Genomic DNA, 27,761 nt, shown 5'->3' with positions numbered 1-27,761 from the left:
ATGTCATCAGCATTTTTTACTGACCAGATAGTTCCTAGTGGCACCCACTGGATTTAAATTCTTTATGAATAATTAATATACTGATTAGGAAAGGAACTGATTCAGTGTATTCCTTCTGAGCATGACAAAAAGAATAAAGTTAAAAAAAGGAAAATACAGACCAAAGTTTATAAGCAAAGATATTTCATTTTTGTAGGAGTGCTAATAAACTAATCTCTAAATGGAGATTATTTCTTACGTAGCCACAACATAAAATCCATCCTGCCAGCCAACAAATATTTATTGAGCATCTACTGGACACCACACAACATTCTTTGGCACTGAGGCTGTATTAGTAAATGAGAAAAACAAGCTCTCTGCTCTTGCAGCATTGACTATATAGTGAGTAGAGAAGCAGTAAAGAGTCAAATAATAAGGACTGTGTGGTCAGCACAAATTTTGAGCGCTTGTTGAGTGTGAAACATCCTATGAAATGTTAAAAAGGGCTTTTCAATTGATAAAGGATATGTGTCTTAACACAGGAATGATTTCTTTTTAGTGTGCCATAGTCCCCCCCCCCCCCCCCCCCACATGCATCCATAATGACACATCAGTCACAGCATGGCTGTGCGTCCCTCTCCCTCTGCCACAGCCGCACCTGCGCAGGACAGCACCTTATAATTTATTTATCTATGCTTTCCTGTCACTTGGAATATACCTGATATATAAGAAACACACAGTGCATGTTGGTTCAGTGAATGTGCAGTTCCTTCTAGTTAGTGAGGTATTTTCCTCTGATTTATCTCAAAATAACCTACACCACACCCTTAGAAGAGAATAAAAAAAGCTAAGAGTTTAAGTGACTATTTATGGTCAGGAGGAATGTATATGTCTTTTATGCACCCCTGAGAGAGCCATGGGTCATAGGTAAACCTGCTTTAAGTACATGAATTTGACCTCAGGTTTCCCTTGTTCCAAAAGGTCATAGAGGACGGTGCAGCTGATCTTGTCTATAACTTGAGTTTCATCTTGTCAAATCTATGAATCTCACCAAAAAATTCGATTATCTTTCTTTTGCCAAACGATTCCCACTTTTATCTTTCACTTTGTGAAACCACTCTGAGGTTTGTACAAGATATTAGGACTGAAGTTAAAAGAGAGTTGCTCCTCACTGCCGTGTCATCCACCACCACTGAGCTCTTGAGAGTGCCAGGAGCCAGGCTCACCTGCTTTGTGTGCGTTGTCTTCTTCAAACCTTACAATTCTGGAAACTGTTTTCCAGATGAAACAGAAGCTTGGCCGAGTTAAGTATCTGCCTCAGGTTATATATGACTGGTGGAGCTTGGCTTCCATCCTGCCTCTGCCTGACCCGAGAGTCTGTGCACTCAGTAGTTATACACTGCATTAAAAGGTGCATTTGAAAAATAAGTTCAATAAAAGTCATCATCCAGCTACATATTTAGTAGAGGAGAAGTAGCTCTGCCTATTTATAAGCAAATCATCTGTACGTCAGTTTTTTTTTAAAGATATTATTTATTTGAGAGAGAATGAGCATGAGTGAGAGAGAGAGAGAGCATGAGCCAGGGTGGGTGTGGGGGAGAAGCAGGCTCCCCATTGAGCAGGAAGCTTGACCCAAGGCTTAGTCCCAGGACCTCAGGATCATGGCCTGAGCCAAAGGCAGACACTTACTTGACTGAGCCACCCAGGCACCCCCTGTATATCAGCTTATCAGGAAATATAAAGTCAGGGTCATGAATTTTTATTTTTTGCAAAGATTCTTTACTTTTGCTTTGTGAATAGATAACACACCTTTGAATGTTTTTCAGGGAGCAGGCTTCTCCGGGACATCTAATTTATTTTATTTGCCATTTTGCAGCCAGTGATGGATCTAGGAATAGAGGATTTAGGCTCCCCAGTGCCTTAATTCCAAAGGCTGAATGTTCTAGTGGAGTGAAGTTTGATGTAAACAACAAACAGGTTTTGGGTTCTTCCAAAGAGTTTGTATTGTTATTTGCATTTTCTTCAGAAATCTTAGCCATGTTTGTACATACTAACTGTAGATTCTCATTGTTGGGAAGTGCTTTCGCAGTCATCTTTGTAAGAATCCTCTCTATAGCAAATCTTCTCTGTAGACAACTTGTGTCGGTCTATTATGGACCTACATTTCTTTCTGAATACTGGGCACACAAATGAATTTTACTGTTTGTTTGGAGGGGAAACATAATCCAGACAGTGGACTATTTGCTTTTTTTTTTTTTAAACTTCTTTATTTAAAAATTTGTATTAAAAAAATGAAATAAAATAAATAAAATAAATAAAAATTTGTATTGGTGTTCCTCACATACGGTGTTCTTTGTTTGGATCGCTTTCTTTACCAAACTTTTGTATTTATTTTTGTTATCTTTCCATAGCTGAAATTACAGTTGCTGTTCTTTTTTTTACAAAATTATTGAGTGGTGATAGGAAGGATCTTTATTATTGAGGGACAGGGGATGTTTAACAAAGAGGCCAGAGTAGGTGCTCACAGATGTCATCCATACCAGCCATAATTTTAAAATTCCAGCAGCCAGACGCTCCATCATCTTCCTTAGGAAGATAAAATGGTAAAGAAACATGAGATCCAAGACATCCTTAGCAGCTAAGAGATCTCTGAAATGTACCTCTATCAGGGCTTCTGGTTTTTCATTAGAATGATTAGAGGTAAATAACCCAGAGCAAAATGTAATCACATAACAACTACACAGAGTGTTAAAAATTATTTAGTTAGTAACAGAGAGGTTTTTGCAGTTTGGTTGGTTTCTGGTGGTGGAGGTGATGGTTCTGATGAGATATTTAGCCATAGTGACCTTAATATACAAATCTATTTCTGACTATTTCATTGTCGTCTGTGTGTGCACATTGTTGTTTTCTTTGATTGGATCGCTTTCTTTATCCAGAATGCTCTCTTCATCCTGTTCAAATTAGCTGCTTTTCCTGGATGCTTCCCATCATCTTGCAGTGATCACCCTTTGTTTTTATTGCCTGATTTAGTTGTGTCTCCTCAGCTCTCTGAATGTGGGGATCGCAGAGGTCTTGTTAATTGCTGTTTTCCACCTGACACATAGTAGATATTAAATAAAAGTTTCCTCTCAACTTATAAGTTTAATGCAATGTCAATCAGAATTCTAAAATTCTAAAACAATCATTTTTAGATGAAGTTATTTTAAAATATAGCCAATAAAACCAAAAATACCCCAATAATGTTGGCTGAAAAACTTATCCAGTTAATCCACATTGTGATATTTATCAGAATGTGATATTTATCAGTATTATATATCACCATATATCAAATATATATCAGCACTGCTTATGAATATTTTCTAGGGTTTTTTTATGGTTTTCTTTTTTCTACTTACCCTTTTTTTTTTCTACTTACCCTTTTAATTCAGTAATAACCACTATCCTTCCTATCAAAAAAAGTTATTAAGGATGTATTACTGCTACAAAATAGTTCAGAGACAGATACTAGAGTATTTTAGTAATTTATTGAATTCAGTGTATTTAGTAAAATCAGAGATAAATGGGAAGTTATGACTGTATTAAAAGGGTAAATTAAAATCCAAAAGAAATCTACTGTAAAATATTGGTAAGCATATAATTTATCCTGAAATAGGGAAAACATTCCAGACATGAAAGCCATGGAATTAATCACAAAGGGGGAAAATCACGAGATAGAGTAGCAATAGGGCTTAGAAGTTAAAAGAAATTACTTTAGGATCAGATGGTCCTGGATCTCAGTTTTGTTGCCTGATGCTTACTGAGTGATCTTATGGGAACTTATTTACTCTTTAAGTCTTAGTTTCTTCATTTGTAAATTGGAGGGGATAATAGTCATAGCAAACTCATCAAGCCCTTATAAGACAAAAACTTATGTAAAATATCTGCCCTTTGCCAATCACATAGAAAACACAATAGCCATTATTATTACCTTTAAAATTGTTACATAGGATAATAATAAATCAAAACCCCTATAAAGGGCAAACAAAATAGAAGTATTGCCCTAAAGACAATGATTGGAATATATTCATATGGATAAGAAAAACATAACTGTTCAGTAGAAATGGTTAAAAAAATGTGGTCAGCTATTTTATAGATGAAATAACAGTGGATAATAAGCTATGATAAAATGTCCATTTTCCCTAGTAATAAGAAATGTAAACTCAAACTACATTGAGAAACAGTTTACCATGAGATGAGCACTGGATATTATACTGTATGTTGGCAAATTGAACTTAAATAAGATATTTTTTTAAAAAGAGAAGCAATTTACCACTTCCAGTTAGCAAAGATTGACAAATGATAATTTAGTGTTGGCCAAAGCTTAATGGCAATGGTGATCAAGAGATATTACTCTTGGGAGAATGAATTTTGTCGTGGCACTTTGGCAGTATATGATGAGACCCTTGAAGAGGTTTATACTTTTCCTGGTAATATTTTTAATGAGGTGAGGAAATGTTAATCCTGTAATGTTAGTAGAGAAAGTTTATTTATGTAGATATGAAAAGCAAAACTGCACTTAGAGTGTGAACCCAATTCTGTTAAAGAACAACAAGAAAAAAAGATGAAAAGTAAAGGCAAGTTAGGTACTTAGACAAAATCAGGGGGGAAAAAAGTAGGAAAGATATGAAAATGATTATCATCATTTTCTCTGAGTAGTGGGTTTTCCAGTTAATTATTGCTGCACAGAAAATCACCCCAAAGCTTAGTGCCTAGGTTGTAATTTTGTGAGGCAGGAATTCAAGGAGAACTCAGCTAGGCAGTTCTTCAGTTCCACATGGGAGATGGTGAGGTGACTTGATGTCATTTAGCTGGTAGAGGGGCTGATCTAAAGAACCCTGCATGGCATCCGCTGCGTGTCTGGGCCCAGTAGGGAGTAGTTGGAACTATGGGCTCCCTTATAGTGTCTACCCATGGCCTCTCCAGCGTGGCTGTCTCAGAGGTGGAGGCTCAAATGTCCCAGAGAAACTGGTAGAAGCTTCAAGACTTCTTATCCTTAGAAACTAGCCTCAGAAGCCTGGGAACATCACTTCTTCTGACCATCTGGGAATCAAGGGGGAAAATTAGACTCCACTTCTCAAGGGCAGGAGAAGCAAATAATTTGTAGCCACCTTTAGTCTACCTCAATGACTTGGGTGATTTTTAAAAAAATTTTTAGGTGTTTCTGCAAAGTCTATAATGCAAATGTATTATTCTTTGTACGTTTGTGAGAGCTCTTTATATATAAACTTTGAATTAGTTTGCATGAGGTACTTAACGTTGTGCCTGGCATAGATAGAGCCCCATATAAATGTCAACTGCCATCAGCATTAGCTTTACTCTTTTCTCATTAGAATAGAGATGTATTGGTGGGTTTATTTGTGGGGGCTCATTCACTTGATCTTAGCCAGAAGGCTGAGAAGCGATGCGGGGGGCTCATTCACAAAGGCATTAAAGAGGCACAGTTTTGCCCGGGTAAGCCAAACAAGATTTCATGAGCAGTTGGTAACGAAACTATGTTTTGAAGGGTGAAAGGGAATTCACCAACTAAGAAAGTGCAGGGAAGGCTCTCAAAGTAGTGGGAGCTGCATATTCAAAGACGGGGAGTTCTGATAATGCATGGCATGTTGCAGGATCTTTTAGTGTGACAGGGTTCAGATAGAGAAGCCACCTTTGTGGGAAAAGGGCTGAAGCCTGGGGAGCAAGGATTAAATTCGAATGATACTCCAGAAACAGAATATAGAAATCTTAGTGACTGATTACCTATAACAATTCCTTGAGAGTTGCAGCAAATAAAATTTATCTGTTCACTAAAGCACTCATGCTATCTGCTCCTGATTCAGTTTTCTTTTAATTTCAACATGAATTGTATGTGAAAAGGACAGAATTCAGACCAAGTAATAAAATACACATGGATAAATTTCCTTTCAAACCCAAAATATAAAGAGTTGGAGAAAATGACTGGCCTTGCTGTATTTCTAGGTTTAAAACAAAGTGATTTATATGTATCCTTTTTCAAAAAGTCAACAGGACCAAACATTTGTCCATCATCTCAGAATGGTTGCTCCTGCCTGTTGAGCTTATTAGCTCCATTCTTGTTGTCCCAGGGCTCTCACGTTCATGTGCCATATGGCCTCCACATCTGGTGACCAGTCTAGGCTCTTTTGGGGGGAAAAACAAAATTTCCTTTGAGGTACTACATAAATACATTTCTGTAGAATCTGCTACTGCCCACGTCTGCAAATATCTGGGTCCCAAATTAAATGCATAACGCTGAAATTATATTACTTTTCAAAGATAACAGTAATTAAATAAGACACAATACAAATTAGAGCTTTAAACGTTTTGGCACCAGTTCTTTTCTTCCAGCATATTACTTGCAATGATATCCCTTTGATGTTTTGACATATCTCTGAAATCACGATTAAATATGGTAACCAGAGCTAGTACTGACTTCTTGTACTGGGCAAGCCATTCGGAATCAATATTATAAGGGGGAAAAATGCTATTTGGAATAGCTCTTCTACTTTTAATGAATTTAATTTGTGTTGATGTTCTAAGTCTTTTATTTTTTTCCCCTCCAGAACTGTCATTAAAGTCATTATCTCAACAAGTTATTAAACCAAATAAAAAAACCTTTAAATAAAAAAGTAAGTTCAAGCTATTATTAGCAAATGTTTATCACTTAATATTTAAAAAATTTATTTTAGACAGATTTCCGTTGTCCTCTGGATAAAAAAAGACAATTAAGCTTTTTGGCAACCACTCATTTCTTCAATCAAAGCTACCAGAAGAATGTTGGAGCATAGACATGTGCAATACTGTGTTAGTGACACAATCAGGATTCTGTGTTTCAACACCAAGGTTTTTATTCTCTTCTTAACTCATTCAGTCATTGTTGCCTCTCTCACTGTTTGAGAACATGATTAAAATTTGTACCGTTTTTCCTGTGTTAAAGAAACAAAGCAAGAAAAAAAAAAAGGAAAGACATAATCCACATAAGATGGTAGTATAGGAACAGATTTTCAAAGTGTTAACTGATGTTGTGAAAAGCTGTTTTAGTAATAAGTCTAATGGGAAAACAATGTGGTCAGGAAACTCGGTGATACTGAAATTTAACTCTTTCAAAGTAATGTCAGGTACCAGGAACAAAGCAACACAATGAGCAGAATCAGTCCCATGTGTTGTTAAACATGGGGTTTTTTTTTGTTTTGTTCCTCTGCTGCCTCTTATAGCCTTATGTGGTGTTGCTGGTGTTCACGGCCTGGACACGTTGCCAGCTGCAGTGGAGCTGCTGGGTTTTCCCTCCTCAGCTCCTAATCACCATCTTCCAGCAATATTAATCCTGTTCTGCCTTCCTCCCATTATCTGTCTCGTGGCAATGCCATTTTAATCTTAACCTAATTTTTCTTTTCCAGCTCAATAGTCTTGATATGAAGTTCACATGACTAATAAGAAGTAAGGAAAGAGTGAGCAAACAATCAATGCAGTCATAGTCTAAAAACTATAATAAAAATCTGGACAAATCCATCAGGTGGCAAATCATGAGTCACCGCTGGAGACGGAGTTAGAGATGGAGAGGCATAAACATTCCAAACTGTGGTAGCATTGTCCAGAATAGACAGCTCCTGCAAGGTCTTTTTAATTCCTAAGATTTGGATTGGGTGGGGTTTTAATTTAATTTTACAATTTTTGTTACAAGGCAACCTCTTGCCAAAACTTAGAACGCATAGGGTAATTTAGTCTCCATTGACAAAGACTCCTTTCAGTCTTTAAAAGCCTGCACTTCTCAGCTGCTTCATCAATCAAATGGGGGTATTTTCTTCTCTTCTGTTCTTTGGGAGGTTCTGTGATGCTCAGCACTCCCTTACTCTCAAGCCTCCAAGGAGAATTGCTTCATCTTTATAAGCCACCCCCCTTTTTTCTTTTTCTTTTTCTTTTTTTTTTTAAGTTTTATTTATTTATTAACGAGAGATACAGAGAGAGAGAGAGGAAGATACACAGGCAGAGGGAGAAATAGGCTCCATGCAGGGAGCCTGACGTGGGCCTCGATCCCAGGTCTCCAGGATCCCGGCCTGGGCCGAAGGCAGGTGCCAAACTGCTGAGCCACCCAGGCATCCCGCCCCCCCTTTTTTCATTTGTGTAATGGGGGTGACTTTGCTGTGGTTCTGGGTGTTAGAAATAATGTATGCATTCCCCTATGTACAGCCTGCTAGGTTATGGGTATTGGAAAGACACATTTGCCATTGTAGTTACTACTGTTACTTTTGCCATTCTGCTGCTGTTACTCATACTACGGTTACTTTATTGTTTGCCAGTACTTTATCAGTACTAATACTTTCCTACGCTTAAAATAAGCCTCATGGTACAACTGACTCATTTCTACCGCTTTTGTCATTCAAAATTTTGTTCTGTTTTATTGAAAGGAAAGACAAGTTAAGCTTTTCAAATATCACTGCATGTAATTTTAATGAGGCTTTCAAAATTTTTTATTTCAGTAAAGTGTATTTATTTTCTTAGATTTGCCCTCCCCTAGACTCTCAACAGCAGAATCAATTAGAGCTGGATGGAGTCTTTGGGGCTCTTATTATATGTGAAGCCCTGAAGCCGACCTTTGAATCATCAAAGGTATTGAGTTATGGTTAGTAAGATGTTATTACTAACTGTTTGATTGTATCTAATGCTGTAAAATTGTACATGTGTGTACATTTATATGGCCACATTTAATATAAGAAATTCTTTGCATTTCTGATGAATGATTAGAATATATTAACACATAGATACACAGAAAGTACTTGGTTACTTATGTCAACAAATAACTAGTGGCAACTGTGCTTAGTAATACTGTGTTGCATATTTGAAAGTTGCTAAGGGAATAGAGTTTAAAAGTTTTCATCATAAAAACAGAAATTTCTATAACTGTGTATGATGACAGATGTTAACTAGACTTACTGTGGTGACCATTTTTTAATACATACAAGTATCAAGTCAATCAGTATGTTGTACACCTGAAACTAACACAATGTACGTCTATTGTACTTCAATAAAAAAACCCAAATAATTATTGAATACCTACTATGTGATTAATAGTCATGTTCCATGTGGTAGGGATAGAGCAAGGAATATTACAAACTCCCTTCCCTCATAGAATTTACATTCTAGTTAAGAAGACAGTAAAGAAACACATGAAGCATGTCTGGGTAATAGCATGGATGGTAGTGAGCTTAGAAACTGATCAAGTTGTCTAGAGCATCTGTTCCATTGATCAGTGCCTTTCCTGTAGTGGTTCCTAAATAATTTGAGTATCACTGTTGGTGATAAGTGCTATGACGAAAATGAAATCTGGGTCATGGGGATAATAAACGGGGGTAGGGGTGGGAGAGCTACTATGTACAGTGTGGTCAGGGTTAGACTTTTTTTTTTTTAAGATTTTATTTGAGAGAGAGAGAGAGAGAGAGCAGGAACGTGCACCTGGGGAGGGGCAGAGGGGGAGGCAGAGAATCTTCAAGCAGACCCTGTGTTGAGCGTGGAGCTGGAGGAAGGGTTACACCATCTCACAACCCAGAGATCATGACTTGAACCAAAACCAAGAGCTGGAGGTTTAAGGGACTGAGAGGGTTGGATATTTCTAAAGATGTGACATTTGAGTGGAGACTTGAGTGAAGAGAGAGAAAGAGAGAGAGAGAGCGTTCATCTCAGGAGAGCGTGTTCTAGGCAGAGGCAGCAGGAAGGGCCGAAACCCTGCGGCAGATTGGATGCCACTGCTGGGGTGTGAGGGTCAGGTAGTAGGGAGCTGCTGCGGTGGGGACGGCAGAGGGCAGAGTTGGAGGCCTTATAAGCCCTGGCAGTAACCAATATTATCATTTGTTATTTTGATCTTAATATGTTCTATAATAATGGTAAACATTGGAAAAAACACATGGTATTTTTATTTGGACGAATGAGAAAATTTTAAGTATGCATTGAAGCAGAATTCCACTGGTACTTTTAGATGTGGCATCATTGGTTACACCTCTTAATTCTTGAATTTTCTTTTTGCTTGAACTAGCATGCAATTTTTGCGTATGAGCTCTTCTTGAGAGTTGTGACAAAAGAGGTTTTTTTTACAGGCATAACCAAGAGTGGGTAGACTCAGGAGGAGGTCCTGCTCATTCTGGTTTTAATTTCAGCCCCTCTTTGTATGAAAAAGTCAGGTCCCTAAAGAGAAATGAATTAAGTCAGAGGCTTTAAACTTTTTTTTTTTTATTCTAATCCAGTGAAGATTTTGGAGTTTTTCTTTTGGCGCAGTGCATCTCTTAGAGGAATTCTTTCCCTATACATCTGCAGCAATAAGATATAAAAGGATAGTGATCTTAAGTCCTATAGTCATTTATGCTAGAGACTGTTCTATGTTAAGTCTTAAATGCATTTGGGTTGTCTTTCGGCATTAAACTTTGTAAAAAGGTAGTGCTTTTTGCACAAAGACAAATAAATAATTCTAGTGTAATCATCATTACTAGAAAGTATTTATGCATACCATATGTGTTTACGTACACTTCATTTCTCATTATTACAGAAGTGCTTCAGTATTTTAACAACTGGAATAGTCATACTGATACATACAAGCTGAGTATTTTCTTTGGCCCACTGTCTACCCGCACCCAGTTATGTCTAGAATTTTTTTGTTTATATCAACCCTATTTGCTAACAAGGTAGAAAAAATAGAATATGCTGGCTAAAAAAAATTGGTGATGTAGTCATTGCAAATGACTAAAGGTTCACTTGTGAAGCAGAATTTGAATGGTTGAATTGGTTTCCTTTTAAAAACTGACATCATTTCAAGAGAACCAATGATCCCTTGTAGCAGTTGTATAAAAATAACTACTCTAAACCCCCATGTGCAGTATGAACCATTCTCCTTGTACCTTAATGAATGTTAGTCATTTGTACATAATTCACCTTCTCTCCCTCACTCCAACACTTTCTCTTACTCTCTCTTTCTGTCTCTCCCTTCTTCATCTCCTGAATGCTTTATTATGCTGTTCTCTACTAACGTGCAAATAGTTTTATGGTTTCTTTTGATTTTTTAAAAAAATTATTTATTTATTTATGAGAGACAGAGAGAGAGAGAGGCAGAGACACAGGCAGAGGGAGAAGCAGGCTCCATGCAGGGAGCCCGACGTGGGACTCGATCCTGGGTCTCCAGGATCACGCCCTGGGCCAAAGGCAGGCGCCAAACCGCTGTGCCACCCGGGGATCCCTGCCCCTTTCTTTTGATTTGGATACTCTCTCTAGTCTGTCTGGGACTATGTTGTCGGTTTGGAAAGTGAGATGGACAAATAACTTGCTGACAAGGGAATTGCACTATGGCTGTGTCCACTTGGGTGTACAAACACAGCAACCTAAACATTCTTCCCACATTTTGTGTTGCCTGCAGGTCGGTCCTTTTTAAGCTATGATATGATATGATAAGCTTTACCGACTTTGGGGAAAGAAAGGAGTATTTGGTTTTGAGGGAAGGAGCATGTTTCCCAGTATTAAATTCTATTAAGTTCTGGAATCTTCTTCCCCACAGAAAGAACAGAGATGCCATGTTGATTGACACTTTAACATTCAGCCAGAGGAAATTTATCTTAGGAGTATACTACCCATCCAATATTATGGAACTGAAGGAGAGCAGGAAAACTGTAGGTGAAGTAGCAATAGAAAGTAGAAAATAGCCTCGTTAAGCCTAAAATTCAAACTCCTTAGTTGGCAGTTTTGATTTTTTAGCATGTAGTTTAAACCGATGGATCTCAAATTTTCTGGTCACAGGACTCCGTTAGGTTCTTAAACATTGTTATGGACCCCAAGAAACTTTTGTGTATATGAGCTATATCTGTTGATATTAACCATCTTAGAAATTAGACCTGTGAAGTTATAAAAATACTTGTTAAAAATAACAATAATAAGTTCATTGCATGTTGATATAAATAATACATTTTTTAATGAAAAAATTCAAAGCAGAAACAGTGAGAAGAGTGGCATTGTTTTATGTTTTGGAAATCTCTTTAAAATGTCTGGCTTAATAGAAGACAGCTGGGCTCTCCTATCTGCTTCTGCATTCAATCTGTTGTCATATCACACATTACATAGCTTCTGGAAAACTTCACTGTATGCTCCTGAGAGAATGAGTGAAAAAAGGCAAATGATGTCTCACTATTATCATGAAAATACTTTTGACCTTGTGGACCTCCTGAAACAGTTCCCCAGGGGGTCTCCTGACCACAGTTTGAAAACTGTTGGCCTAAATACATCTTTCCTGTCACACTCTTGTGTCAACCCCCCATGTAGCCTCTTAGTATCAATACTTTAGCCTATTCTTCTCCCCACCCCAACCCATTTGTTTTCCTGGCTGCCCAGAATCTAAAGCATTAAGTAGAGTCTACCTACTACAGATGAATATCATAGAAGTGCTCAACTCAAGGTATTAAAATAACAAAAGGGTCAATTGAAAATGAGTGAACTCACATCCTTGAAATTAAAGCTATAGTTGAAGTCTTACCCGTGAAACAGGCCCTGATGATGGTTGAGAAGGTTAATCGAAAAAGCAATTCAAAATAAAGTCATAAGAAAAGATACACACATCAACAATTTTTCACTTATATATAGTATATCCATTTATCCAACCTTTTGATGTAATGCCAGGTCTTTTCTTGAGTAAGAATTTGCTGATTGGGTATTTCCATCTTTTATTGCATAAACCACATTCAAAATACATCATCTCCCATTTCCAATTTTGTGTTTTTAAAAAATGGAGTCAGAACTTAAAGTCGTTTGCAAGATAATCTAAGGGCTTTAAGAACACCGGTCTGCCCCTTCTCTATAGTGTAGTTTCTTAAGGAAAGAGACTGTTTTGTCATCTTTTTCCTAATCTTAATACAGTGCCTGACAATAGTAGATATTCCCTGAATGGTTGTTAGTTGAGAACATAGTGAGGGCACACATACATGAATGAATGAAGTAGTAGAGAAATGTCAGTTCATGTCCTCTGCCCATTTTTTAATTGGATTATTTGGTTTTTGGGTGTTGAGTTTTATAAATTGTTTAAATATTTTGGATACTAGCCTTTTCTCAGACATGTCATTTGCAAATATCTTTTCCCATTCCATAGATTGCCTTTTCATTTTGTTGATTATTTCCTTGGCTGTACAGAAGCTTTTTATTCTGATCTAGTCCCAACAATTCATTTTTGCATTTGTTTCCCTTAGCACACTGTAATTTAAAACATTAGAAATGTTGAGAATTAAAATGGGTTTCTTCTTATTATTTTAATAGAAAATTTATCAAGACTAAATGTTGGAACATTGCTTGCCTTTCCTTGTCTTATAACCGACCATATGGAGCAAGCACCTTTTCTATATCTTGGCGAACTGTCATACTCACATTCTTTAAGGTTCTTCTAGCGTTTTATCCTTTGCACTTTGAATGTCGTGACCATGTGGGAGTTCCCACATCCCTTTCTCTCGAACACCTTCATCTCCTCATCACAACCACTTTCCTCATTTATGTGGATAAGTTCACCATCACTAAGATCCTCTGGCTGCACAAGTAGGATCTCTTTGAACGGCAGCAGTGTCAACATTCTCACAGATAGTTTTTCTATAATGACATTCTCACTCTGTTTGAATTTCACTCCTAGTGTTACCACTTTCTATTTCCTGTTTATTTATTTATTTATTGACTGACCAATTTCCACTTTCTGTTATTCATTTTTGTAAAATGTACCTTGAATTCATCACTGAGAGGTAAGGTTACTACATACTTTGTTGTCTATGTGTGAACTGAATGACAGATACATAGTGACCAGTCACCGACAAACTTTGTAAGAAGTGACGATTGGTCACTGACTGTGATGTGCATCTATTGTTTACATAGTAATTTGTGGACTGAGGATCTAACAGTGAAATTTGTACTTTATACAATTACTCACAGTTAATTTACCAAAGTAATTGAAATTTGAGCTGTGTTTTGGGGAACTGATGTTAATAGTGTTATTAAGGCCTAGACAAATATTGTTCACAGCTGCTGAGCCTTATAATATATTATGATTATGTTTACTTTTTGTGTTCTGGAGTTAAGAGGTAATTATTTTTTTATTTGTTAAGTTTGATATGTACCTAGGACTAATTTTTACACATCTTTCAATACTTTTTTCCCTCCCCCCTTCCCTCCCTCCCTCCCTTCCTTCCTTCATTCCTTCCTTCCTTCTTTCTCTCTTTCTTTCTTTTCCATAAGATTAATCATATTACAGAGTTTTAAGCAGTGTTTTTTTTTTTTAATTTTTATTTATTTATGATAGTCACAGAGAGAGAAAGAGAGAGAGGCAGAGACATAGGCAGAGGGAGAAGCAGGCTCCATGCACCGGGAGCCTGATGTGGGATTCGATCCCGGGTCTCCAGGATCGCGCCCTGGGCCAAAGGCAGGCGCCAAACCGCTGCGCCACCCAGGGATCCCTGTTTTTTTTTTTTTTAACCTTCATTTTCAGGGTGCCTGGGTGGTTTAGTTGGTTAAGCATCTGCCTTTAGCTCAGGTCATAATCTCAGGGTCCTGGGATTGAGCCTGCTTTTCTGTCTCCCTCTGCCTGCAACTTCCCCTGCTTGGGGTCTGTCTGTCTGTCTGTCTGTCTCTCTTAACTAACTAACTAACTAACTAACTAACTAACTAACTAACCTACCTTCATTTTCTTTCTCTCTTGGTATGCCCGGTTCTCATCCTAGGCATCATCATTCTTTACTTTCCTCATTTTAATTTCATTTGCTTTTTTTCCCCTAGAATGGAGTAACTTTTTCTTGGATCTCTTGTCTTTATCTCTCCTGGTTTATTTCTTTGATTTGGTGGAGCACATCCTCCAGTATTTTGTCAGATAAGAAAGATGGTTCAGTGGCAAAGGCATGGTGATGACAGCCTTCACCATACTTGTCTCCTGAGTCATACTTCTTCAATCTGGATGGCTTGTCGTGCATGTATAATGCACAGTTCTGATCCTAAGTTCTTTCTATACCATCACAAATTCCCTTTTCTTCTTCTCTGTTTTGAATCTCCTGTCTTTTCTGTATCACATGCCTTCTTCTCTTTATTTTTCCTCATTATAGAGTACATTTCCTGAGAAAGAGGACATAAGGTAGTGTCTCTTTAGACCTCGAATAACTGAAAATGCCTGTATGCTACCCTCCTATTATATTGATAATTTGACTAGACGTAGAATTCCAGCTTAGCAGTCATTTTTATTTTGAAATTTTGAAGGTATTGCTTATTGTTTTCTTGCTGTTGATGCTGCTTTTGAGATATCTGAGCCTGTTTTAATTCCTAATTCATTGTAACTCTTTTTTTCCCCTATGGAAATGTACATGATCTTACCTTCATTATCAGTATTCTAAAATTTCACAGTTATGTGATATACTGTGGATCTGTTTTTGCCTGGTAGCTCTACCTTGCCCATTGTTCAGCTCTGTGAAATTTTCTTGTTTCTTGTTTTTGTTTTTTGTTTGTTGATGTTTTGGTGATTCCATTTCTCCATCTTTTTCCATGTTTTCTTTCTGGAATTACTGTCATTTTGATGTTAACCCTCCTTAACTAGTCTTCTTCTTTTTTTTTAAGATTTTATTTATTTATTCATGAGAGGCACAGAGAGAGAGAGAGAGAGAGAGAGAGGCAGAGACACAGGCAGAGGGAGAAGCAGGCTCCATGCAGGGAGCCCAATGTGGGACTTGATCCCTGGTCTCCGGGATCACACTCTGGGCCAAAGGCGGGCGCTAAACCGCTGGGCCACCGCGGCTGCCCTTTAACTAGTCTTCTCATTTTAAAATATTTTACCCTTGTTTTCTATTTCTTGTGTTTGCTTTCTTTTTTGCTCTTGTAAGAGATATCCTCCACGTTATCTTCCAAGCTTTTTTGTGTGTGTTTTAAAATTTTTGCTGTCATATTTTTAATTTCAAGGGTTCTTTGTGAGTGTGTTTATATGTGTACATGTGTATATTCTGTATGCTATTATTTTTTAAAAATAGTATTTTGTTCTTTGGATACAATATATTATCCCTACATGGTTTTTTCCATGATGCTTTTTTTTAAAAAGTTTTTTTTTCTCCATGTTCTATGTTAGAAGCTTTCCTCAGATGTTGGATAATTCCTGGTTATAAGGATTAAGAGAAGATGTCTAAAATGCTGATTGGATATGCTGACCCTAAGGTGGGCTTATAGATTTGAAGTTTATTATAGGTAATAGATGAGTTGTTTGCTAGGGCACCATCAGAATCAGTATTAGGTCTTTTGTCTTGAGCTAGAGGTATTCCCCCAAAGAGCACCCTTCCAGTTTCTTGCATAAAATGGAAAGGGTCTGGATGAGAGCCGTGTAAAAGAAGGGGTGGTATCCACATCTACTTGGGCTGTTTTAAATGCCACATACTGGAAAGCTTATAAACAACAAGAATTTGTTTCTCATAATGTTGAAGCCTGGAAAGTCCAAGATCAGGATGCCAGGATGGTTATATTCTGGTGAAGGCTTTCTTCCTGGTTCATAGGCAGCACCTTCTGTGTGTGTCAGGACACAGTAGAAAGGCTTAGAGATCTTTCTGGAGCACTAATCCCATATGTGAAGGCTGAGCCTCATGACTTAAGCCTCTCCCAAGGGTCTCACCTCATAATATCATTATCATTGTAGGTTAAAATTTCAACACATGAGTTTTGGGGAACACAAAAATTCAGGCCATAGCCTGTGGATAGTGTTAGCATCTAGCTTTTGGTGTACATTTACTTAATTCCCAAATTTTTGCTGGTCAGTCCCTAGACTACAACTCTCTGTTTTACTCAGTCACAGAATAAACTTCTTACCTGCTACCAAGGTAAGGGAGGGGCAGTTGCTAAGTGATATGGATGGAGTATTGGAAAGGACTTAGGGATCTAACTACTTCTCAAATAATTTCAACCCACTTATTATAAATGTACCCCAGTTTCCTCCTAACTTCAGAGGAACATTTTGGTACCATATCTTGGGCCTTTTGTGGTTCCTGTGGTGTAAACAGAATTGTGTCTCTGCTTTTCCTCCAGTTAGGATTTGGTTTTCTTAGTTTCTCCTATGTCTCTCAACACGGAAGCTTTGACTTTCAAGCTTCCAAAACTTGTTGCTGTTATTTCATCTCCAGTTTTCTTTGTATTTATGGGTTTATTTATTAAAAAACAAAATAAACTTTTTTTTTCCTGTTTTCTGGGTAGTTTTAGTAGGGTTTGGGGAGGTAGAATATTTACACATATTTGTTTTATCTGCCATCTTAACTATAAATCCCTTTAATCTTTCTAGAAATGAAAATCCTACTTACAAATCTTCAATTACAATTCCCGATCTAACTAGAGTCAAATACAAACTAAACAGAATATTTGACCATGTTTTCTTTTTTTAAAATCTGTGTTTCTATTACTTATAAATGATAATATCAACTGTATTTTCCAACAAATACTCAAACTTTACTAAATTTTTTAATTTTTGATTTTGAGAATGTATTTATATGTCTCTGATGAAGATCATGGAAATGTGCACAGAGATGGATGACTGAAGTGAATTCACTGAGTATGTGTTTGTATGTATGTGATGACATTAAGTCTATCAGAAGCCACACACATCATAATATAGATTAAATTTATTCCCTTAACACAAAATATACTTTTATCTACATTTATTCCTCACAAGTAAATACATAGTCAGAATTTGATCTGAACACATTTTGCTAAAACCAGAGAATCTATTTCGTGGAGGAAAACTTTCAGTTTTTAGCAGAACGCTTATCCTATCTTTCCAAACTTTCTCATCCCAACTTTCTAAACAGGAAGCCTCAATCTTCTTTCCACATACAGATTATTGCTTTCACCTTAAGTAGAGAAAAAATTCTGTGATTAGTCACAGAGACAGTGCTTACATTTTCCTTTCAAATATTATTATATTAGGATGCTGTGGTAATTCTTTTCATTTGTAATCCGCTTTAAGAGTTCCAAGTTTTCAAGATTCATGTTCATAACACTTCTTATGTGGGGTGGTTCAAGATGGTGGTGTAGGAAGATCCTGAACTGACCTCCTCCCATGGATACACCAAGTCCACAGCTGCCTATGGAAGAGTTCCCTCCGAAAAAGACCTGAAAACTAGCTGAACAGCTGTACTACAACAAAGGATAAAAAGGCCACGTTGAGATGAATAATAGAGGCAGAGACATAGTCTTGCCAAAAGGCCCTGGTGTGACAACCCACAATTAGAAGGAATCGCACAAATATAGAGCTCTTTCCTGAGGAGTAAGGGGTTTATGCCCCACATCAGGCACCCCAGCCCTTGGGACTTGCACAGACTTGTCCTAGAGAGATGAGCCTGCAAAATGTCTGGCTTTGAAAAACCAACAGGGTTTATATCCAAGGGACCCAAAGGGCTATAGGGAACCTAGAAATTTTCTTCTTAAAGGATTTATACAATACTCACTTGCCCTGGGATCCACTGCAAAAGCAACAGTTTAGAAAGCACTTAGACCATGAAGGAGATTAATTGGCTTATCTTAGAGTGTCTGCTGGAGAGCCAGGGGCTACTTGGGACTTTCTCAGGGAATGGAGGCACTGGTAGGTGCCAGTTTCACATGGTCCTGCCACCTTGCTAGCACTGGTAGTTATATGCAGTGACAACACTCTCCAGCTTTCCTACTACACCTGGGAAGTGTGTCCCATCTCTGTACTGTGCTCCTTTGCTGAAAACATCTGGTGCACTCTCTTACTGCCTTGCTGAGTCAGAGGGCACATCCATCCCTGCGCTCTCCCCCAACCTTGCCAAAGCTGGTAGGTGTGTGTAGTCCATTCAGAAGATACTCTTTGATCTCCTGGCTCTAGTGGCCAAAGGGTCATGTGTTTCTGGACCCGCAGGCCTGAAACAATTGGAGGAAGAGTTCTTGGCAGGCCACTGCACAGACAGAAGATTGATACATACCCTCAATCTTTCAGTTAAAAAAAAAAAAAGCCTATTTAGTTGTCCTGGAGCTTCAATCTGAGGGGCAGGCATCAGGTTTGCCACACATCTAGAGGCTAGGGAGGTACTCTCAGGTAGCATAGAATGGGAATCCTGTCTTTGTGCTCTCCCTTGGCCTTGCTACTGCTCATTGGTACTTCTCCAAAAGGAGCTTATACACTTGTCTGAAGCTCTGATTTTTGTAACTGTCACCCAGGGAATACTTCCATATCATCAGATCTGGAGGCCAGTGGAGCTTAGGACTCTGGTCCTAGAGGAGTTAAACACTTTAAAGTGGTTGCCTAAAGATCTGACTTACAGTGAGTCTGAAACCAGGTGCTGACTGAGATCGGTCCCTTTGGAACACTGATAGGTCTTGGCACACCCTCAACAACTGGGACCTGTCAAGAATGAATCAAGCTGTTTAGACCATTACAAGGTTTAAAAGACAAATCTAGAGCTAGGGCAAAGTTGAATGATAAGCTTCATCTCCTACACAGATCTTCTCCTACAGGACTGGGAGAGGTAGCTGTTACATTTAATACATAAAGAGAGAGACAAAATGAGGAAGCAGACGAATATGTTCCAAATGGAAAACAAAAACAAAAACAAGATAAAACCTCAGAAAAAAACCCTTACTAAAATGGAGATAAGTATTTTATCTAGTGAAGAGTTCAAATTAAGGGTCATAAAGATGCTCACGAGACTCAGGAAAGACATGGATGAACACAGTGAAAACTTCAATGAAGAGAAAGAAAATATTAAAAAGTGCCAGACAGGAGCCACAGAGCTGAAGAATAAAATAATTGAAATGAAAAAATTATTAGAAGGGTTCAATAGCAGACACGATGAAGCAGAAGAAAGGATCAGTGATCTGGAACACATAGTGGTAGAACTCAACATATCCACAAAAAGAAAAAGAATTTAAAAAAGTTAAGATAGATTAAGGGACCTGTGAAAAAACATCAAGCAGAATATCATTTGCATGGATCACAGAAGGAGAAGAGAGAAAGGGATAGAAAAGTTATTTGAAGAAATAGTGTCTGAAAACTTACCTAACGTGAAGAAGGAAACAGACATCCAAATCCAGGAAAACTGGAGATGTCTAAATGAGACGAATTCAAAGAGATCCATACCAAGACACATTATAATTAAAATGTCAAATGTTAAATAAAAATAGAGATTTTTTTTGAGAGAGAGAGAGAGAGAGAGAAAGTGAGCCAGTAGACATGAGGCAGAGGGAGAGGGAGAGAGAGAGCACAGAGCTCAACATGGGGCTGTGATCTTATGACTCTGAGATTGAGATCATGACCTGAGTCAAAATCAAGAGTTGGACACTTAGCTGACTGTGCCACCCAGGCACCCCCAAGAAAAAGAGAGAATCTTAAAGCAGCAAGAGAAAAACAACCTGTTACATACAAGGGAACCCCCATAAGACTTTCATTTGAGATTTTCAGCAGAAAATTTGCAGGCCACAAGAGAGTAACATGACATATTAAAAATGCTAAGAGGAAAAACGTTCCAACCAAGAATACTCTACCAAACAAAATTATCATTCAGAATTGACAGAGAAAGAGTTTTCCAGACAAATGAAAGATAAAGGGGTTTATCACCATTAAGCCAGCCTTACAAGAAATGTTAAAGAGACTTCTTTAAGCTGAAAAGAAAGGCATTAACTAGTAATAAGAAAACACATGAAAGTAAAAATCTTCACTAGTAAAGGTACATATGCAGGAAAGATAGTGGATTAATTATTTATAAGGCTAGTATGATGATTAAAAGACAAAAGTGTAAAAAGAATTATAACTACAGGGCAGCCCGGGTGGTTCAGTGGTTTGGCGCTGCCTTTGGCCCAGGGCCTGATCCTGGGAACCCGGGATCGAGTCCCACATTGGGCTCCCTGCGTGAAGCCTGCTTCTCCCTCTGCCTGTGTCTCTGCCTCTCTCTCTCTCTCTCTCTGTGTGTGTGTGTCTCTCATGAATAAATAGATAAAATCTTAAAGAAAAAAAAAACCCTGTAACTAAAATAATTAGTTAAGGGATACACACAATATGGAAAATGACATCAAAAACATAAAATCTGGGAGGGGGGAATAAAAGTGTAGAGTTTTACAATGCATTCAAACTTAACTTGCTATCAATTAAAAAAATATATATATGCACAATAAACTATACAGAGACTGGAAAAAGATGTTCCATGCAAATGGAAACTAGAAGAAAACTGGAATAGCTATACTTATATCAGACAGTAATAGAATTTTTTTTTTAAAAAGCTGTAATAAAAGACAGAGGTGGATATTATATAATGATCAAAGGGTCAGTCCAAGAAGAAAGATATAAGATTTATAATTGTGCACCCAACATAGAAGCACCTAAATATATAAACAATATTAATCAACCTAAAGAGAGAAACTGACATTAATACAACAATAGTAGGAGACTTTAATTTCCTATTTACATCAAACAATAGATTACCCAGACAGAAAATCAATAAAGAAATAACCTTAATGGAAATATTAGACCTGATCGACTTAACAGGTATACAGAGTATCTCATTCAAAAACAAATAATACACATTCTTTTCAAGTGCACATGAACATTCTCCAGGACAGATCGTATGTTAGGGCATAAAACAAGTCTCAATAAATTTAAGAAGATTGAAATTATATCAAGGATCCTTACCAACCAAAATGGTGTGACACTAGAAATCAGAAGAAAAAAACTGGATAATCACAAATATCTGGAGATTAAATGATATGCTACTGAAAAACCAATGGGTCAACAAAGAATCAAAAGAGAAATTAAAAATACCTTGAGACAAATGAAAATGGAAATACAGCAAACCAAAATCTATGGGATATGGTAAAAGCAGTTAATTAAGAAAGAAGCTCTTAGTGATACAGGCCTACCTCAACAAACAGAAAACCCTCAAATAAAACAATCTGACTTATACCTAAAGGAACTAGGAGAAAAAAAAAAAAAAAAAAAAAAAAGAACAAACGAAGCCCAAAATTGGTAGAGGGAAGGAAATAATAAAGATCAGAGTGGAAATAAATTAGGTAGAGACTAATAGGACAATAAAAAAGATCAATGAAACTAAGGGCTTGTTCTTTGTAAAGATAAACAAATTTGACAAACTTTTACTAGACTCAATAAGAAAAAAAGAGAGGAGGTTCAAGTAAATAAAGTTAGAAGTGAAAGAGTTGGTTACAGCTCATACCACAGAAATACAAAGGATCTCAAGAGACCATGATTAACAATCATACACAAAAAATTGGACAACCTAGGAGTAATGGATAAGTTCCTAGAAACAAATCATCTTCCAAGACTAAATCATGAATAGAAAATCTGAATAGACTGATTACAAGTAAGGAGATTGAATCAGTGATCAAAAACCTCCCAACAGACTGCTTCACTGGTGAATTGTACAAAACCTTCAAAGAAGATTTAATATCTATTCTCAAACTCTCCCAAAAAAAATTGAAGAGAAAGTAAGTCTTCCAAATTCAATTTATGAAGCCAGCATATCCCTGCTACCAAAAGCAGACAAGGATGCCACCAAAGAAAGAAAATTGCAGGCCAATATCCCTGGTGAACATAGATGCAAAAATACTCAACAAAATATTAGCAAACCAATTCAGCGATACACGAAGAAGTGGGATTTATTTCAGTGATGCAAGGATGGCTCAACATTCACAAGTCAGTGTGATCCACCACATTAGCAAAATGAAAGATAAAAGTCATATCATCTCAATAGATGCAGAAAAAGTATTTGACAAAATTCGATATCCATCTATTTATTCTAAAGACTCCTAAGAAATTTGAGTATTGAGGGAATGGACCTCAAATAATGAAGCCCCTATATGATGAGCCCACAGCTAACATACTCAGTGGTGAAGAGCTGAATGCTTTTCATCTACGATTGGGAACAAGGCAAGGATGCCCACTCTCATCACTTTTATTCAACATCATATTGGAAGTTCTAGCAGGAGCAGTTAGGCAAGAAAAAGCATTCAGATTGGAAAGGAAGAAGTAAAGCTGGCCTTTTTTGCAGATGGAATGATGTCATATACAGAAAACCCTGAAGACTACACCAAAGAAATTGTTAGAACTAATAAATTAATTCAGTAGAGTTCCAGGATACAAAACCAGTATATGAAAATCAGTTGCGTTCCTGTACACTAAAAGCAAACTCTTTGAAAGAGAAATTAGGGAAACAATCCTATTTACAATTGCATCCCAAAGAATAAAATTTAGGAATTTTAGATCCCAGAATTCTAAATCTAGGACTAAATTTAACCAAGGAAGTGAAAGACGTATATATACTAAAAGCTATAAGACATTGATGAAAGAAATTGAAAAATACATAAATATGGAAAAATATTCTGTGCTTATGGATTAGAATAATTAATATTGTTAAAATGATCTATTACCCAAAGCAATAGACAGATCGAATGCAATCCCTAACAGAATTCCTGTGGCACTTGTCACAGAAATAGAACCACAAAAGACTGAATAGCCAAAGGAATCTTGAGAAAGAACAAAACTGGAGGCATTAAACTTCCTGATTTCAAACTATATTATAAAGCTACAGTAGTCAAGACAGTATGTTATTGGCATAAAAACAGACACATAATCAATAGGCTCAGAAATAAGCCCACACAAATATGGTCAATTAATTCACCACAAAGGAAGAAGAAAATGCAATGGGCAAAGGGCACTCTCTTTGATAAATGATGAGAAAAACGGGACAGCTACATGCAAAATAATGAAACTAGATCACTATCTTATACTATACACAAAAATTAACTCAAAATGAATTAAAAACTTGCAGATAAGACTCGAAACCATAAAACTCTTAGAAGAAAACAGGTAGTAAGCTGCTTGACATCATCAGTCTTGGGAATGATTTTTTTTTTTTTTTTTTTTGGATCTGACTCCACAAGTAAAGGTAAAACAAGCAAAAATAAATGGGTGAGGCTACATCAAAATAAAAAGCTTTTGTTTAGCAAAGGAAATCATCAAAACTTTTTGAATAGGAGAGGATATTTGCAAATATGCCTGATAAGGGGTTGATATCTAAAATACATAAAGAACTTAGACAACTCGACACCAAAAACACCAATCTGATTATAAAATGTACAGAGGACCGGATGAGGCATTTTTCCAAAGAAGACATACAGGGCCAACCAATGCATGAAAAGAAGCTCAACATCACTAATCATCAAAATGCACATCAAAACCACAATGAGATATCACCTCACACCTGTAGTATGGCTATTCTAGAAAAGACTAGAAGTAACAAATGTTGGCAAGATTGGAAATCCTTGTATATTATAGATGGGAATGGAAATTGGTGCATCCACTCTGGAAAACAGTATGGCAGTTCCTCAAAAATTAAAAATAGAATTACCATGTGATTCAGTAATTCTACTTCTGGGTATTTATTTGAAGAAAATGAAAACACTGTGTTCTACTCTAGCGTTATTCAGAATAGTGATATTGAAGCAACCTAAGTGTCCATCAATAGATAAAGAAATGTGGTGTATATACAATGGGATATTCAAGCATATTCAGCCATAAAAAAGAATGAAATCTTGCCATTTGTGACAACATGGATGGGTCCTGAGGGTATTACGGTGAGTGAAATAAGTCAAAGATAGGTAACATACTATTTCACTTTTATGTGGAGTCTAAGAAACAAAACAAATGAACAATCAATAAAAGATATAGATAATAGAGAATTCACCAGAAGAGAGGGGGTTGGTGAGCAGCTGGCAAAATGGGTGCAGTTAAGTCAAGAGATACAAACTTCCAATTATAAAAGAAATAAATCATGGGAATGTAATGTACAACTTGGGGACTGTTGTCAATGATTGAATGTTGACAAGAGTAAATCTTGTATTTGAATGTTGCTAAGAGTAAATCTTAAAAGTTCTTATTATAAGAAAAATTTTTTTGTAACTATATGTGTGTGTGTGTATAAATACATGTGTGTGTATATGAAAATACTTCCTGCATCCTACAGTGAGTGTTTTGTTGAGAGTGAGTGTGGAATTGGAGAGGTGGAAAGAGAAACAGGAAAAATTGCTAGGTAGGAATTAGATGAACCTCTAGTACAATGAATCTAGAGTTGACTCCTTTTTTTTATATCCTGATTTAAAGATTTTACATGCAGAATAATCACCCACTCATACAAAGAAATATTCCATGACTACAAGCTGTATTTCTGATTTCTTCTATAGAACAATCTCAGTTCTATATATGGAATTATGTCCCCCTAAAGTTTATATGTGAAGGCCCTCAAACCCCCAGTGTGATGGTATTTGGAGATAGGGCATTTGGGAGATAGTTATGTTCAGATGAGATCATGAGGGTGGGGCCCTCAGGATGGTATTTGCACACTTCAAAGAGAGTAAACAGAAGGCACACTCTCTTTCTGTCTGCCACATGAGAACAAAATGAGAAGGCAGCCACATGTAAGCCAGGAAGAGCATTCTCACCAAAACCCAACTATGCTGGCACTCTGGTCTTGGACTTGTAGCCTACAGAGCTGTGGGAAAATAATTTCTATTGTTTTAACCAATCTATGATATTTTATCCTGGCAGCCCAGGCTGATAATACACTTGGAAATTTCTGTCATTAGTTATAATGGGAGATAGCCTGGCTTCAACTCATCCCTACTTTGGATATATAGCTGGTGATGTCTTCTGATACCAGCCAACTCTCCAATTCTCCGCACACCAGCTGGTTGTTCAGTAATTCAGTTAATTCTGACACTCTCTACCTGGAGTTACCAGCAGATCCCCCAAGTTATCGGATCTCAGTCCTACAGACTGCCCCCACTTCAGATGCCAGTTGCAAGTTTCAGGCCAGCTATACTGACTGACTAGCTATGAATCAGAGTTCTCATGACCCCTTTTCAGGTTCAGGGATTTGCTAGAATGGCTTGTAGACCTTAATATCAGCGTGAAAAGCATTGTGTCCCGCTCTTGGTAATAAAGAGTTAGAGATTGGCATTGAAAGTGAAAGCAGAAAGCTTTATTAAGGACAGTAGACTCTCAAGGTGGGAGACTAGGCAGGCTTGGAGGTGGCAACTCCCCTGGGGCTACAGGGGTCCTTTCCTTTTATGTGAGCAGGGTCTCATGTCATGAACAGGATGGTTTCTAAGGGTGGCTACTTACAATCATTTGGGTGATTCCTCCCACAACTTGGGAGGAGTTTTTAATCCTACATAATTGGTCCCAGAACCGTCATGGTAGTTGTTGGATCCTCCACTGGGGGTGGGGGATGGGGGAGACTATAACCACAATGCAAATGCATTATAATAAGTCTAGGGGTACACTGAGGCAGAGGTGGAACTGGAGAGCTCATGCTCTTACAGCTATGGCTCTTGGTCTCTTAGCCCCAGGGTCTTGGAAGCCACAAAATCAGGATGTTGTACCCTCAGGCTTCTAATATGTAACTTATCAAAATCCTTGCCACTTTCTTAGATCTAGCTAACTGCCCACTCAAGGACTTAGGACTCTAATCTTTCAGGTCAAGGGACAAAGTTCCAGGCAGCCGGTGGTTCAGCGGTTTGGCGCCGCCTTCAGCCCAAGATGTGATCCTGGAGACCCGGGATCGAGTCCCACGTCGGGCTCCCTGCATGGGGCCTGCTTCTCCCTCTGCCTGTGTCTCTGCCTCTGTGTGTGTGTGTCTCTCATGAATAAATAAACAAAAATCTTAAAAAAAAATAAATAAGGGAGGATAAAGTTCCAGTTCCTCAGGTGTTCTTCCCACTGCTCAGATCTACATTCTACCTAATATTACAAAAACCTTTTTTTTCACATTTACCAATTTATTATAAAGGACACAATTCAGGAACAGCCAAGTGGAAGAGCCGAGTAGGAAAAACATGGGGGGTTTGGATGGAGGACACAGAGCTTCTATGTCCTCTCTTGTGTACCACCCTTCCAGCTAGTGGATTTGTTCACCAATCCAGATAGCCAGGAAATCATCAGATCTCGTTGTTGAAGAATTTTTATAGAGCTCAATCTCCAGCCCTCTCCTCTTCCTTTAGGACTGGGAGCGGGGCAGAAAGTTCCAGCCCACTTATCCCTTGGTCTTTCTGGTGACCAGCCCCATGCTGAGCCTATCTAAGGGCCCTACCCTAGGTCACCTCCTTAATATAAACTCACATGTGATCCTGCAAAGGAGCTTATTCTGAATAGCAAAAGACACTTTTGTCATTCGGAAAATTCCTAGGGTTGCAGGAGCTCTGTGCCAGGAACCTGGGACAGAGACCAAGCACAATTCTTTATTAGGCTTTGCATTCCAAAGGTCCTACCTTGTTGTGTGTGGGTCAGCTCTTCACTCATTCATCAGATCTGATCAGCAGGAAGGGAGGCAAAAAAGCAAGTAACCCACTTACGTGGTGTGTTGGGATGCTTTTTGACTATAGGTGACAGAGAGATGACTTAAATAATAAGGAGAATATGTTATGAGGAGAAAAATGCTGTGCCCTTCTCTGCCACAAACGGCAGCATTTTTTTTTTTTAAGATTTTATTTATTTATTCATGAGGGACACACAGAGAGAGAGGCAGAGACACAGGTAGAGGGAGAAGCAGGCTCCATGCAGGGAGCCCAACGTGGGACTCAATCCCGGGACCCTGGGGTCACGCCCTGGGTGGAAGGCAGGTGCTAAACCGCTGAGCCACCCAGGGATCCCCAAAGGGCAGTATTTAGAGGTAAAAGAATGCTTGCCAAAAAAAAAAAAAAAGAATGCCTCTGGAGGA

General features: G+C 37.8%; 1 protein-coding gene across 5 annotated transcripts in view; it reads left to right on the top strand.

Annotated features, from left to right (window-relative positions):
* Window positions 1-27,761, top strand: part of SCFD2 (sec1 family domain containing 2) — a 419,880-nt gene that overhangs the window by 109,600 nt on the left and 282,519 nt on the right. The window lies entirely within an intron of this gene.

The sequence above is a fragment of the Canis lupus genome, chromosome 13 (assembly GCF_003254725.2).
Source record: "Canis lupus dingo isolate Sandy chromosome 13, ASM325472v2, whole genome shotgun sequence".
NCBI lineage: Eukaryota > Metazoa > Chordata > Mammalia > Carnivora > Canidae > Canis > Canis lupus.
The sequence above is the reverse complement of the archived record's forward strand: the minus strand, read 5'-3'. Positions and strand labels throughout refer to the sequence as shown.